Genomic DNA, 13,933 nt, shown 5'->3' on the forward strand with positions numbered 1-13,933 from the left:
TGTGTGAGCCAGTGCCAAGGGCTGCCTCCCAAGGCTGCTTTGCCCTCCTCCCCCAGCCTTTGATTGTCGCTCAAAGGAAGGTCTGAGTGAAACGGAGAGACTTTGAAAATTCCCGGGTTGGGTAGGCTGGTGCCCAGCAGTCTGTTCTCTCCAGCAGGGGCTGGAAGGAAGCTTCTGTCCAACAGCAAAAGTGAGTGGGTGGGAGTTGCCTTCCCAGGGCATAAGTGCCAAGATTTAGACCAAAACCCCACTCTCTTCCATTCTATCTAGAGGCCCCTCCTTCATGGAAGATCAGAGAGCCTGAAATTCTACTGTTAGAGATGCATTTCTTTGTACTTATCACAGGCAAAGCCTGGGTGATGCTGAAGCAGCTTCCTCCGGGACTGGTCAACAAAGGATATGGACATGATGGAGGGCACAGCGGAGGTCCTGGCAGCAGGAGGAGGGACGGGGTCAGGGTGCGATCATAGGCAACCTCAGAGCCCAGTTCCCCCGTATGGACATATTTTCAAGGGCTTGAGAAGGCCGAGGGAGACGGAGGGAAAGCCACGGTCTTGAGATGGTTCCAGCTATTTATCTGTCACAACTGTCTTGGACTCTCTTCTTCTTTCTTTAAATGAGCCTTGTTCTTGTTACTTTCACAGATTGAAAAAGGTCCAGAATTAGGAAGGGATAGTTCAAGGTCATCCAGGCCAGGCCTCCCCTTTCTTCGTGAATCCTCACGATGCCCACCCCTTCTCCCACCTATCACCCCACCTCCCAGCACACCTTAGGATGCTACCTGGCCGCATAGGGGAAGAACTCCCACATACAAGAAACTACCCCCTCTTTTTTCCCCCAAGAGCCCCGACTACTGTTGGGAGCTCTAGCTAAAAAGGTCTTATTACAGGCCCCCCAAATCCATCTGCCTCCGCCTCCTGCCCTTACATTCTGCCTTCACCCACATCAGGAATAATAGGAATTCTTGTTTCAAAATATGTCCATGTGACATTTGTAGATAATTCTCCCGGCTTGCCTGCCTAATGCTATTTTTTTTCAGATTCAATATCCTCCTTCCCTGACTTCCTCTGTTCTTGCCTTGCACCTTTAGTCATTGAAGAGGTATTTAGTTTATGCTTCTACGGTCAGGTCTGGGCCACTCACAGGGCAAACAGCCATGAGCAGGGCGGCCCTGCCCTCCTGCAGCTCGTGTTTCCTAGGGAGACAGACATGTAAGGAGTCATTACTTGAGTAGTAACTGATTCAGTTACTACAGCTAGGATAAGTGCTGCGTAAGCATACATCAGAGCGGGTCCTGGGAAAGTCAGGGAAGTCTTCCCAGAGGAGGTGACCCAGAAGGCCAAATAGGAGCTCAGCCAGTAAAGAGACACAGGAGGTGATTCAAGTAAAGGGCTGCCATGCTTGTCCCTGGAGCAGGAAGGGACCTGGAGTACGTTCTGTGCTGCGTCTCCTGCTCCCCTGCCTTGGAAGTGTGCCAGGTTGTGCCCACCCTCTACATGTGTGGGGTCCAGTGAGCAGTGGGCTGGATGTGGCCTGGCCAGGGTGAAGTGGACTGAGGCAGCCCCTCCTGGGCTGGGGGTAGCCCTCATCTGAAGGCAGCCTTGGTTCCTGTGGTCCAAGTCCCACACAGACTAGAGGCCCCATCGTCTGAGACCACCTCAGCCCCTCCTCCACACTAGGCTCTTTCCAAGACAGAATGACCCAGGGCTGCGTGGCTGTTTGTGGGCACCACCAACCACCCTGGGGTCCCCGGGTCTCTAGCTCAAACCTTCCTCCTCTTCTGATCTGCCATGAAATATATATTTTTTTAATTTACTTGTCTTATTTTATGTGCTTTTGTGTGGCAAGTCATCTTAGATCTTTGGATGGAAATTAAGTGGATTATAAATCACAAAACCAATTGATGGAGATTAGGTCAAAAGTGCCAAGTAAATGCAGGGTTTTTTTTCCCTCCAGTAATGATGATGACAGTGAGAGCAAACCTTTCTTTTTTAATTTATTTTTGAGAGAGAGAGAGAGAGAGGCAGAGCATGAGTGTGGAGTGTGGGAGGGGCAGAGAGAGGAGGGAGATACAAAATCTGAAGCAGCTCCAGGCTCTGAGCTGTCAGCACAGAGCCGGATGCAGGGCTCAAACTCATGGACTGTGAGATCATGACCTGAGCTGAAGCTGGATGCTTAACCGACTGAGCCCCCCAGACACCCCAAGAGTCAACCTTTCTGAGAAGGTACTGTGTTCCAGTTACGATTCCAGTGGCTTCCATGTATTAGCTTATTTAATTCTTTCAACACATCGATGACCAAGGTACTGTTATCTTGTTTTTTTTACAGATGAGGAAACTCAGACGCAGAAAGGTTAAGTAGCTTTCCTGAGGTGCTCTGTCTGGGATTTGAACCCAGGTATGCTGGCTCCAGGGTCTGCACCTCGATGCCTTGATAATCCACAGCTAGCATGTGAGTGCTTGCTGTATGCTCCCCACTGCACCAGGCACACACACCGTGACCCAAGAGGCAGTCCTGACTATTATGCCCACTTCACAGGGTAGAGATCTCCAGGATCAGAGAAGGTAGGTAAGCTGCACGAGGCCTCCCATCTTGGAAGTGGCAGGGCCAGAATTCAAACCCAGGCCTGCCATACTCCAGAGAGTTCCTGATCGTTCTTCTTCCTCCCAGGGCATGAGTTAGGGTGGAGAGGAGTGACATGGATGGATGTCTTGGAGTCTTAGGTGGTATGTTCAAAATTAGGGCATCTGGGGGCACCTGGATGGCTCAATCGGTTAAGCGTCCAACTTCAGCTCAGGTCATGATCTCACAGTTTGTTGGGTTCGAGCCCCGCGTGGGGCTCTGTGCTGACAGCTCAGAGCCTGGAGCTGCTTCAGATTCTGTGTCTCCCTCTCTCTCTGACCCGCCCCTGCTCATGCTCTGTCTCTCTCTGTTTCCTGATAATAAATATATGTTCAAAAATTTTTTTAAAATTAGGGCAACTTGCTGGCTTAGTGAGTAGAACGCGCAACTCGTGATCTCAGGGTTGTGAGTTTAAGCCCCATGCTGGGGCTTTAAAACTAACTAACTTCTTTCTTTCTTTCTTTCTTTCTTTCTTTCTTTCTTTCTTTCTTTCTTTCCTTCTTTCCTTCTTTCCTTCTTTCCTTCTTTCCTTCTTTCCTTCCTTCCTTCAAGCTTACTTTAAATAAATACATACATACATACATTAAATAAATGAATAAATAAATAAATAAATAAATAAATAAATAAGAAAAAACAGAGACCAGTGACCCCATTTTCCTTCCAGATCATCCCTTTCCCAGCCACCTACTCTGTTAACAAACCCAGAACCACCAGCCCGCTCTCTCCCAGAACCACCGTGAAGAGAAAGGGGAAGCCTGAGCCAGGCCAACACATCCCACCCATCCAAACACAGGGGAAACAAGGGAAAGCAAGTGGGTGCCTGAGGGAGGGGTCTCGGCTAGACAAGTAGGAGAACTCCCAGGCAGTGCTGGTGATGTGTAACAAACAAAACCCTAGCTTCTCTGAAAGCAGAAGGAGGCCCGCGCTGCATCCGGGGCCTGGAAGATTCCATGCGAGGCCAGCGAGCTGACATGTGCAGGCCTTCCGCCTCTTCTCCACACTGAGGAAAGTGATGGCCGTGCCCTGGGGCGTTTTAATTTATAACTTGCCATTTGAACCGTGGCCGCTCGGCCTCCATGGCTGCCTCCTCCCGGGACTGAAATGAAACGCGGGTCATGGGTTCAACCCTGGTGATAGGGTGTACTCAGGAGAGAGGGAGGAGATTTATGGCTTGGTCTCTCCCCTTAATGAGCCATCATCCCCCAGAGCCACCGCGGGCACTGCCTTCCCAGCCGGGTGAAGCCCAGAACCAGTGCCAAGGGGCAGGTGGGGGTGTGGGGCTGGAGGATGGTGCCGTGAATCTCTGACAGCCACGGGGCTCCCTGGCTCGTGGATGTCCGGTGGAGGGAGCAGCCGATGGATCACAGCTGGTCTGTTGACCTTGAGTCTTAAGCAAAGTGAAGAATAAAAGGTCATATTTATTCCATCAGAGCTGCAGGAGCTATAAAATATCCGAATGTGAATCAAGACGGTGGTAAATCACTCATTACTCTTGGGAACTTGGCCGATCTGTCTTCTGGCCCCATCACACACTGGGCAAACTGGGAGTCAGTGTGCTCAGAGATGGGGTCTCCAGGGGATCCCAAACGGTGCTCTCTCTGGAACACAGAAGCGCCAAGAATCACTGAGGTTCATAGGTTCCTAGATTATAAGATGTCCCTCACTGCAAACATGACCTTCTTAAGGAGGTTTTTCTGACCACCTCCCCACACCAACACTTTTACCTTCTTTTTTCTATTAAAATTTTTAATGTTTATTTATTTCGGAGAGAGAGACAGAGACAGAGCATGAGCAGGGGAGGGGCAGAGAGAGAGGGAGACACAGAATCCAAAGTAGGCTCCAGGCTCTGAGCTGTCAGCACAGAACCTGACTCAGGGCTTGAACTCACGAACTGTGAGATCATGACCTGAGCTGATGCTGGACACTTAACCGACTGAGGCACCCAGGCGACCCTTACCTTCTTTTAACCTGCTAGGCTTTTCCTTTTTGCCATAGCATGTTCCGCTTTATAACATATTCAATCATTAACCAGTTATGTGTAATATTTATTTTCTGCCCTCACGCTGCTCAGAATGTCAACTCCACGAGGCAGGGACTTGCTGTCCCCGGTGTTCTGCAGACATTTCTTGGGCGAATGGACCAGGCTGAAAAGACCTTAGAAATGGTCTGATCCCAACCCCTCTCTGTGCCCAGGAAGACCAGAGACCCAGCCGGGGCTCGGGACTTGCCCTGGGGTCATATGGCCGTTAGGAGTTGCAGGACTGGAGGAAGAATCCAGGCATCCACCCGCTGGGCCAGAGCTGGGGTTCTGCATGGTCTGATCTGCACTGACATCCATCGGAGGATGTGCTTGCCCGCCACATTCTGTTAACTGCCTGTGGGATCAGGAGCTGGATGGGCTGAGGCTTCCTTGCTTCCGGTCTTGATTTTTTTTTTTAATATTTTTATTTTTATTTCTAGGAGAGAGAGAGAGAGAGAGAGAGAGAGACAGCGTGAGCAGGGGAGGGTCAGAGAGAGAGGGAGACACAGACTCTGAAATAGGCTCCAGGCTCCGAGCTGGCAGTCAGCACAGAGCCCGACACGGGGCTTGAACCCACGAACCGGGAGATCATGACCTCAGCGAAAGTCGGACGCTCAACCGACTGAGCCACCCAGGCGCCCCCCGCCCCCGTCTTGATTTTTTTTTAAAAAGCAGGGGCGGAGGAGGCACCTGGGTGGCTCAGTCGGTTGAGCATCTGACTCCGGCTCAGGTCAGAATCTTGAGGTTCATTAGTTTGAGCCCTGAATAGGGCTCTGTACTGGCAGTGCAGAGACTGCTGGGATCTCTTTCTCTCTCTCTGCCCCTCCCCCACTTGTGCATGCATGTGCGCTCTCGCTCTCTCTCTTTCTGATAAATAAACTTAAAAAGGTTTTTTTACTTTAAATTTTTTTTAATGTTTTATTTATTTCCAGGAGAGAGAGAGAGAGAGACAGGGCGAGCAGGGGAGGGTCAGAAAGAGAGGGAGTCACAGAATCTGAAACAGGCTCCAGGCTCTGAGCTGTCAGCACAGAGCCCGACGCGGGGCTTGAACCCACAAACCGTGAGATCATGACCTGAGCCGAAGTCGGACGCTTAACCGACTAAGCCACCCAGGTGCCCCGGTTTTTTTACTTTAAAACAAAGGTAATGGATATATTGATAACTGACTTCCTGACCCAGAGGGGGTCCGATAACATGGGTTCCGTGAGTGCGGGAGGTCAGGGAACTCTTACAAGGTGGCTGGGCGTACAGTGAGAGGTGTTTACGAAACACTTTCACCTGGTGGCCAGCAGCGTGCCGGCTCCTTCCGTGGACCGCTGGTCCCGTTCTGACCCCACGCCGTGAAGGAGTGTAATAATAATAGCCAACATTCACTGAACTGTGTGCCAAGCACTGTTCTCAGTGCTTTTCGGTATTCATTCCTTTAATCTGCCCGGCAGCCCTATGGCGTGGAGAGCTTTCTATTATCGTCCACACGTCACAAATGAGAAACCAGAGGCAATATGCCAGGATATAAATGCTTCCATTCTGGGTGCTTGGGAGGCATCAGGGAACCAAACAACGAAAGATCCTTGTCCTCACAAGCACGATACACGGGTAAATTATATAGGTGTGGGGAGGCAATGCATGCTGTGCAGGTAGAGCAGAGCAAGGTGAGGGGCTCGCGGCAGTGGCCGAGTTGCAGGCCTCGGGTGGCCCGAGCAGGGCTCCTGACAGAGGCTTGAAGGAGGTGAGCCAAGCGGAGGTGTGCAGGGAGTGAGTTCCAGGCAGAGGGGACAGCCAGGGCCAGGCCGCAGCCCAGAGCACGTCTGAGGAACAGTGAGGGGCCTGGGTGACTGTAGTGGGAGAGTGAGGAGCAGAGTCTAGGAGATGAGGCAGGGAGGGAGTGGGGTCAGATGACGGGGGCCTTACAGGCCCCCTCAAGGACCCTTCTCAAATGCTCTGACTCATTCACATCCTCGCCTCACTTAAAAGCTCACAGGTGGGGCATCTGTGTAGTTCAGTTAGTTAAGAGTCCGACTTCAGCTTAGGTCACCATCTCAAGGTTCATGAGTTCGAGCCCCATATCGGGCTCTGTGTTGACAAGAGGCTCCGAGCCTGGGATCTGCTTTGGATTTTGTGTCTTCCTCTCTCTCTACTCCTTCCCCACTTGCTCTCTCTCTCTCTCTCTTTCTCAAAAGTAAATAAACATTAAAAAAATTTTTTTGAATGTTATCACAGGGGCGTCTGGGTGGCTCAGTTGGTTGAACGTCCAACTTTGGCTCAGGTCATGATCTCAGGATTCACAGGTTCGTTGGGCTCTGTGCTGACAGCTCAGAGTCTAGAGCCTGCTCAGATTCTGTGCTCCCCCTCTCTCTGCCCCTCCTCTGCTTGCGCTGTCTCTCCGTCTCTGTCTCTTTCTTTCTCTCAAAAATAAAAATACATACATACATACATACATAAAAGCTCACATGTGCTCGCAGCCTCAAGCCAGCACCCTCCTCTCCTCTCTGCTCACACACTGAGGGTGCTTCCACACTGGCCAGGAGACACACACTTAGACGCACGCACTGGCCAGTGGACACACACACAAGCCAGCCAATGGACACATACATGCTCACACTGTCCAGCGGACACACACACTCGCACATACACTGACCAACAGACACACACTTACACAGCTACCCCGTGGGGAGCTTCATTCTCCATCCTACCTGTGTGTGCAGAAGAAGGGCAGGAGGGGCCCTCATCAGCCTTGCCCCGTCGGCAGCCCAGCCTGGGCCTCTCCACAGTCAGGCCAGGTGAGGGAGGAAGGCAAGCCAGTTCCTGGGCCTTCAGACCCATACGCCCCAGTAGACAGTGCTGGAGAGATGCACAGAAAATTACAGACGTCAAGTCTGTGATGTGCTCACACACAATTTACTCACATGGTTACTTCCATATAAGATCAGACCCACATGGGCATCCTGCGGGTCACCGAAGTGCATTTAGAGGCTCCGTTCTGTGCTCACTGTCCGCACAGGAACTGCTGTCCAGGGGCCTGGGGAGGGTGGGGACAGAGAGGGTAATAATATTGCTGGTTTTAAGGGCACCGGAGTGGCTCAGTCGGTTAAGCAGCTGACTCTTGATTTCAGCTCAATTCCTGATCTCAGGGTCATGAGATTGAGCCCTGCTTTGGGCTCAGCGCTGAGCATGGAGCCTGCTTGGGATTCTCTCTCTCTGCTCTATCCCACTCGCTCATGCTCTCTCTCTCCCTCTCTTTCTCAAAATAAATAAATAAACTTAAAAATATATATACTTCTACTTTTGGATATTCCCAGTTAGAACCAGGACAGGGCACCTCTAGACCAGGCCGGCCTCACCTGAGAGCTTCTGGCTAATGAATAAATTCCACAGTAAGGCTCATCTTCTCAGCGCTGAGACCTTGACCCCTGAGATAGCCCACCAGTGCCCCCAGACAGTGCACTTTCTGCCACTTCAAGAGCTCCTGCCTGGAGATAGGTTAGATGGTGTTACTGTTCTCTATGAAAAAGATGCTGCTCTTGCTGAAGATCAGTAGACAGAGACAGAGACAGAGATAGAGATGATAGAGAGACAGAGAGATGAGAGACATGATAAAGCAGGTAAGCATTCACTATATTTATACATGACTGAGTGTATATTACATGCCAGTGTTTTGCACATGTTATTAGTAATCCTTGTATGACTCTGCAAATTAGATTTGCAAACTGCCTTTATAAGCAAGAAGACTGAAGTTCTGGGAAGTGAAGTAACAGGGTCAAGATTAGGCAGCCGGTAAGTTGGGGAGTCAGAATGTGAGCTCATAGCCCAGGTCACTCCGTGCCAAATCCTCTGTGCACTCACAGCTGGGAACGTGGCTCCCGAGCTCCCGCCCCTCTTGCTGGCTGTACCCCACCTGCCTCCTCCTGCTCCGCCTGGCTCCTGTCACCCTCTTCTGGTGATATTCTTGTAGAGTTCTAGAATGTCAGCATTGGACATGGAAGCACAGAGAAGAAAAGTGCCTTGCCCAAGGCCACACAGCAAATCTGTGACCAAGCCAGGGTTAGAGCCTTGTCCATCCAGCCTGGACCTGAGGCTGTTTGACAGCGGGGGGCAGCTCTTCCCCCCCGCCCCCGCTCCGAATCAGCTGGGCAGAGTAGCCTCCGCACTGCACAAAGGTCTCACTGCAAATGTCATTCTCTCCCTACCCCTGTTTAATTCCTTCCTGGCTAGCCTGCTTGTGTGAGACAGAGGTGTCCAGGGGAGGATCAGCAGAAACACAGCCGGGAGAAGTGCTGAGTGGGCTCCTCCCACCCATTTGCTGGAAAGAACATCTCTCCACGGGGCGAGGTGGCAGCAGAATGATGCCTGGCCAGCCAGGTGTCCAGTACGCCACTTGGTTGTGGGGTCTGGCCCCCAGGCATGCAGCTTGGAGCAGCCCTTAAGGAAGCACCAAGCAGTCTCTAGATCACTGATTGGCGCACCGGTGCCGAGTGTCCCCATAATAAAAAAAAAAACACCACCTCACATTTGTGACCACCTTACCACTTAGTATGCTGTGTCCCAAGGAGACTCACATCTTCCTAGGTTTTCCCATCAGTATTATCGTCCCCATTTGACAGACAAGAAAGCTGAGATTCTCAGGAGTGAGATCCCCTTGTTCACAATGGCTCAGCTAGCCGATGGCCAGGCCAAAAATGAACCTGATCTTCTGAGAGCAAATCCAAGCATCATCATGGCTGCTTTTTATTATTACACACTGGAGTTCCGAGCGCTGTCCTCAGTACTGAGCAAGTATCATATTTAATTCTCACAAAGATACCATACGATCACTCTTATTAACCCATTTTGCAACCAAGAAAACCAAGTGAGGTCCGGAGACGTGCTGTGAAGTGACTCATCTCCACTGCACGGTCAGTGAGCTTTCTTCCACATAGCACAGATTTGACCGAGGGGTTGATTCAGTTCCCTTCCTCAAAGAGCTTCTCCTCTGACAGAGAGAGGAGATTACTCCTGGGGGAAAAGGCAGGGCCCCAAAACTCACCCATGAAATGATTGAGGACTTCATGTCATCTTGATCTCTTGCATCAGGGGTCAGTGTTAATTTTAGCACTGTTGTTGAAAGAAAACCTCGTGTTTACTCTTCAGGCATCCTGCCCAGCATTGGACACACTTTACTTCATTTCATCCTGACAGTATTCCTACAAAGCAGGTACTTGCATTCCTATTTAACCAAGGCAGAGAGGGCCACATATTCTGCCTAGAGTCACACGGCTAATCAGTGGCAGAGTGGGACTTGAACCCACACCCAGCTGGCCCCACAGCAGATACTGTGGACCACTGTGTGTTTCCTTCTGCAGCCTCTTTCACACATCTGATTGATGCCACGTACTGTTCTAGAACTTCGCTGTTCTTCAACCATTAGGATGGATATAGAGGTGCCAACAGATGGCCCCAGGCCCCTCTCCCCAAAATGCTACCTACTATCCCTGATCTGTCAGGGCAACCAAGCCCATGGACACCCGAGCCAAGACAGCCCTGCCAATGATGACTGCCACCCAAGTGTGCATCAGCCACACTGACATGGCATCTATGTCATCAACAACCTCTCTCCCTCCTACCCTCCTGGCAGAATTCACTTTGTGATGGCATTTTTCAGAGGGGGGTGGGGAGGGCATTTATTTCATTGTGCCAAAATATACATAACATGAAATTGACTATTTTAGCCATTTTTCAGTGTGCAATTCTGTGGCACGAAATACATCCACACTTGTGCCACCGCCACCCATCCCCCAACTTTCCTTATTCCCAGATGGAAACTCCGCACCTATTAAACACCAGCTCCCCTTTCCCCTCCCCAAGCCACCCTTCTAATTCCTGTCTGTATGATCCTGACCACTCTCAGAACTTCATATAAGTAAAATTGTGCCATTTTGGTCCTTTCATATCTGGCTTATTGCCCTGAGTGAACGTCCTCAAAGTTCACCCATGGGGTAGCATGGAGCAAAATTTCAGAAAAATATGGAATGTGTCATGAATTATCATGTTCATCCTTGTGCAAGGGCCTTACTAATCTGTGTATCATTTCAACTTTGGTATATGTGCAGTTGAAGTGAGTACTGTGATAATATTTTTAAATGTTTATTTATTTATTTTTTAGAGAGAGAAACAGAGTATGAGCAGGGATGGGGCAGAGGGAGAGGGAGACACAGAATCTAAAGCAGGCTCCAGGCTCTGAACTGTCAGCACAGAGCCTGACATGGGGCTCGAACCCGTGAACCCTGAGATCATGACCTGAGCCAAGTTGGATGCTTAACCAACTGAGCTACCCAGGCATCCCTGTGATAACATTAAAAATTTTTTTTAAATGTTTGTTTATTTTTGAGAGAGAGAGAGAGAGAGAGAGAGAGTGCTTGAGCAGAGGAGGGGAGAGAGAGAGAGGGAGACACAAAACCTGAAGCAGGCTCCAGGCTCTGAGCTGTCAGCACAGAGCCTGATGCGGGGTTCAAACCCACAAACCTAAAGATCATGACCTGAGCCGAAGTCTGACGTTTAACCAACTGAGTCACCCAGGTACCCCGTGTGATAACATTTTTAAGAAGTCTGGTGCCACAGGTGACTTTGCCCCTGAGTGGCGCCCCCATGAAATTTTGGATCTGCCAACTCAGGAACTGTCTAATCAGAGACATCACTGGGTGGCACTGACCTCGGATCTGCCAGTTAGCTGCTCTGGTGCATTTTGGACGCAGCTGGTGGGGAATCTTCGGTTTGAGCACTCCTGTGTTTACAGTGAGGTGTAATTGGTCTGACACCTTCTGCGTGTTTTCTGTAACTGATGAATTGTTAGCGAGCAAGCTTTTCTCAGCTCCTCAAGGAGATGAAAGGCAGCTACCGTCGTCATCTTCACTGGGGTAACCAGTGGCCCGGGGAGAGGGTGGCCATGAGTATCTCCATTGCATTTCATTTTCATACTCACCCAGGAGGCTTTCCTGCCATCTCCATTTCACACGTGAGCAAAGAGGTTCTGAGGGAGAAAGTGATCTGGAGTCCCACGGCCTTCAAAGAGAGATTTCTGTCTGATTCTGAAACCCACTCTTGTTCCTCTGAGACACGCCAAGCCAGTCCTTGGGGGCTGGGAGCAAAGGAGAAGGTCCCCCATCCACAGAGACTTGGATGAAGGAGATGGAGAGAAAGTTAAAGACACACAGAGAGAGGTCTGACGTGGGCGGGAGCTTGCCTGGTCGCTGCAGTCGTAGAAACGAGCTGCCTTGGTAGAAACGCTGCTTCTGGGTAACAGAATGGGAACAACATGGCCTACAAGCAGCCCGGGGGAAATCACAGGGTGTTTTCCATTGAATGCACACTCCGGTGTGAGCCACCACACGTGGGATGCCGCTTCCAGAAAGTCCGATGGGGTCTTGGGTGGGAATGGGGAGAGGCTCAGGAGATGGGGGATGTCCGACTGGGGGAAGGTGGGGTCTGACTCTGTTCTCTATGCTCAGACCGCCCCAGAGAGAAGGGCCAAACACGTACTGGCATGTGACTAGAGGGGAGGGGCTGGGTTGCACGTGGAAACTGGGGCCCCGGGGAAGTCAGGAGGCGTGGGAATGTGAATTCTGGAGAAGCAAAACCTCGAGGTGGGATGGAAGAGCAAAGCACGGTCTGAGAAGCACCGATGTGTCAACAGAAAATAATGGGGGGGGCGTGGCTTGGAGACCGTTGAGGGAAGAACCCACGTGGACCGGGACTCTCCTCCACTGAGGTTGTGAGAAGCTGGATGGGCTGCCTGGCCGGTCCATGTTGGCAAGCACAGTGCTGACACCCAGAGGAGCCTGTTGCAGAGGAACGGGGCCCCTCACAAGCAGCATTCCCGAGGTCTGTTTGTGGAGATGGCAGGGGATGCTGCAAAGGCCAGCCGACACGGGGGAGTGAGTTAGAGAAGCACCAGGCTGGGCCAGCAGCCGCACGGACAGACCCCCGGGTCTCAGACGGCCACCTCTGAGCTTGGCCGTGTGCCTGCCTTGCTGGCTGGCACCTGATCTCTCTGTCCCCCTTGAGACCAGAGGACTGCTCAGTTACCAACTAGCACGTGCGGAGTGCTCTCTGTGAGCCAAGCACCGGTGGACTATAGGTGCTGACTCTTTGGTCGTCATAGCAACCCTGTGAGGAAAGCCCTATAATCCCTCCCCCTTTACAGAGAGGTTGAGCTGCTTGCCCAAGGTCACACAGTCTGTGAGTGGTGGTGCTTGGCTTGGAACCCTGATGACCCAGTACCAGCACTGTAACCCCTTCATGAAGAAGAGCACCGTGGACCAGGGCCAGCCTCCCTCACTGACACTGTAGTCTCAGCCAAACCCGGGGCTGGGCGCTTTCTCATACCCTGCTGGGCAGCAGGATCTGCCACGCTTCTCGAGGCAGGGAGCGAAGGAAGGGTCTCCCCTCACCTGTCACCAGGTAAGCCCTGTCTCTAGGGAGGGGAGTACAGAGGCAACCTGCTGGGGCTTGGCTCCCTCTGGCCTGATTTCCAGTAATCTCTGCAGTCACTCAGCCAGGGTTTAATGAACACTTGTCACCACATGTCTTCTGGAAAAGACTCTTGGAGTCACATGACTGGGGGGGCACGTGTCCTGCAGTGAGTGTTGCAGGCATGATGCCTCCCTGCCGACCCAGCCAGGACCCAGGCCCAGTCCAGGTCCCCAGCTTTCTAGCTTGTGTGAGGTTTGCTAGCCATGGATCCCCAAGGCATCACCAACTCCTTTATATAACAGGCCCTCAAGAGGAGCTTACTCCGTGCCGTACACCGACCTAGGTTCTTTGTGAATCATGACTCGTTTAAACCTTACAGAGACCCTATAAAGCAGAGCTTATAAATCCCCCATTTTACAGTAATGGGGTATTTTTAGGAAACCAAAGCACAGACAGGTTAAGAAATTGCCCATGGTAAGTCATTATAGCTGGGAAACGGCCGAGCCAGCATTTGAACTCAGGAGGCTGGCTCTGGGGTCTGCTTGTCACCACTGCATCCAGCTGTCTGTGAAACTTCTCTTTCTTTCTAATGACAGGTATTCCAGGGAGGGGTGACATTGATCACTGGGATTGGATTTGTCTTAATAGAGACTTATGCAACAGAACTGTAACTAACAAGCACAAAGTGAGAAAACAGGAACAATGATGTAGAAACAGAGGACCAGAGTGGGGGCCCCAAGCTTCAGTTTGGCGAGGCAAAGCGAGCACTCGGGGCAGATGAGTTTGAGCCAGGCCCAGGAGAACCCCAGAAGGACCCCCACTAAACCCTGAGGTCCAAGGAGCCAA

The 13,933-nt window shown here is 51.3% G+C and overlaps 1 protein-coding gene and 1 non-coding gene across 2 annotated transcripts in view; one reads left to right on the plus strand and one right to left on the minus strand.

Annotated features, from left to right (window-relative positions):
- The window catches only part of LRFN2 (leucine rich repeat and fibronectin type III domain containing 2), a 42,663-nt gene that overhangs the window by 16,768 nt on the left and 11,962 nt on the right, over positions 1 to 13,933 (plus strand). The window lies entirely within an intron of this gene.
- Positions 10,637 to 10,741, minus strand: LOC120238745. Its single transcript, XR_005530305.1, has one exon. It is a non-coding gene; the product is annotated as a U6 spliceosomal RNA (small nuclear RNA).

This window comes from Hyaena hyaena, unplaced genomic scaffold, assembly GCF_003009895.1.
Source record: "Hyaena hyaena isolate Hyena2069 unplaced genomic scaffold, ASM300989v1 scaffold_211, whole genome shotgun sequence".
Classification (NCBI taxonomy): domain Eukaryota; kingdom Metazoa; phylum Chordata; class Mammalia; order Carnivora; family Hyaenidae; genus Hyaena; species Hyaena hyaena.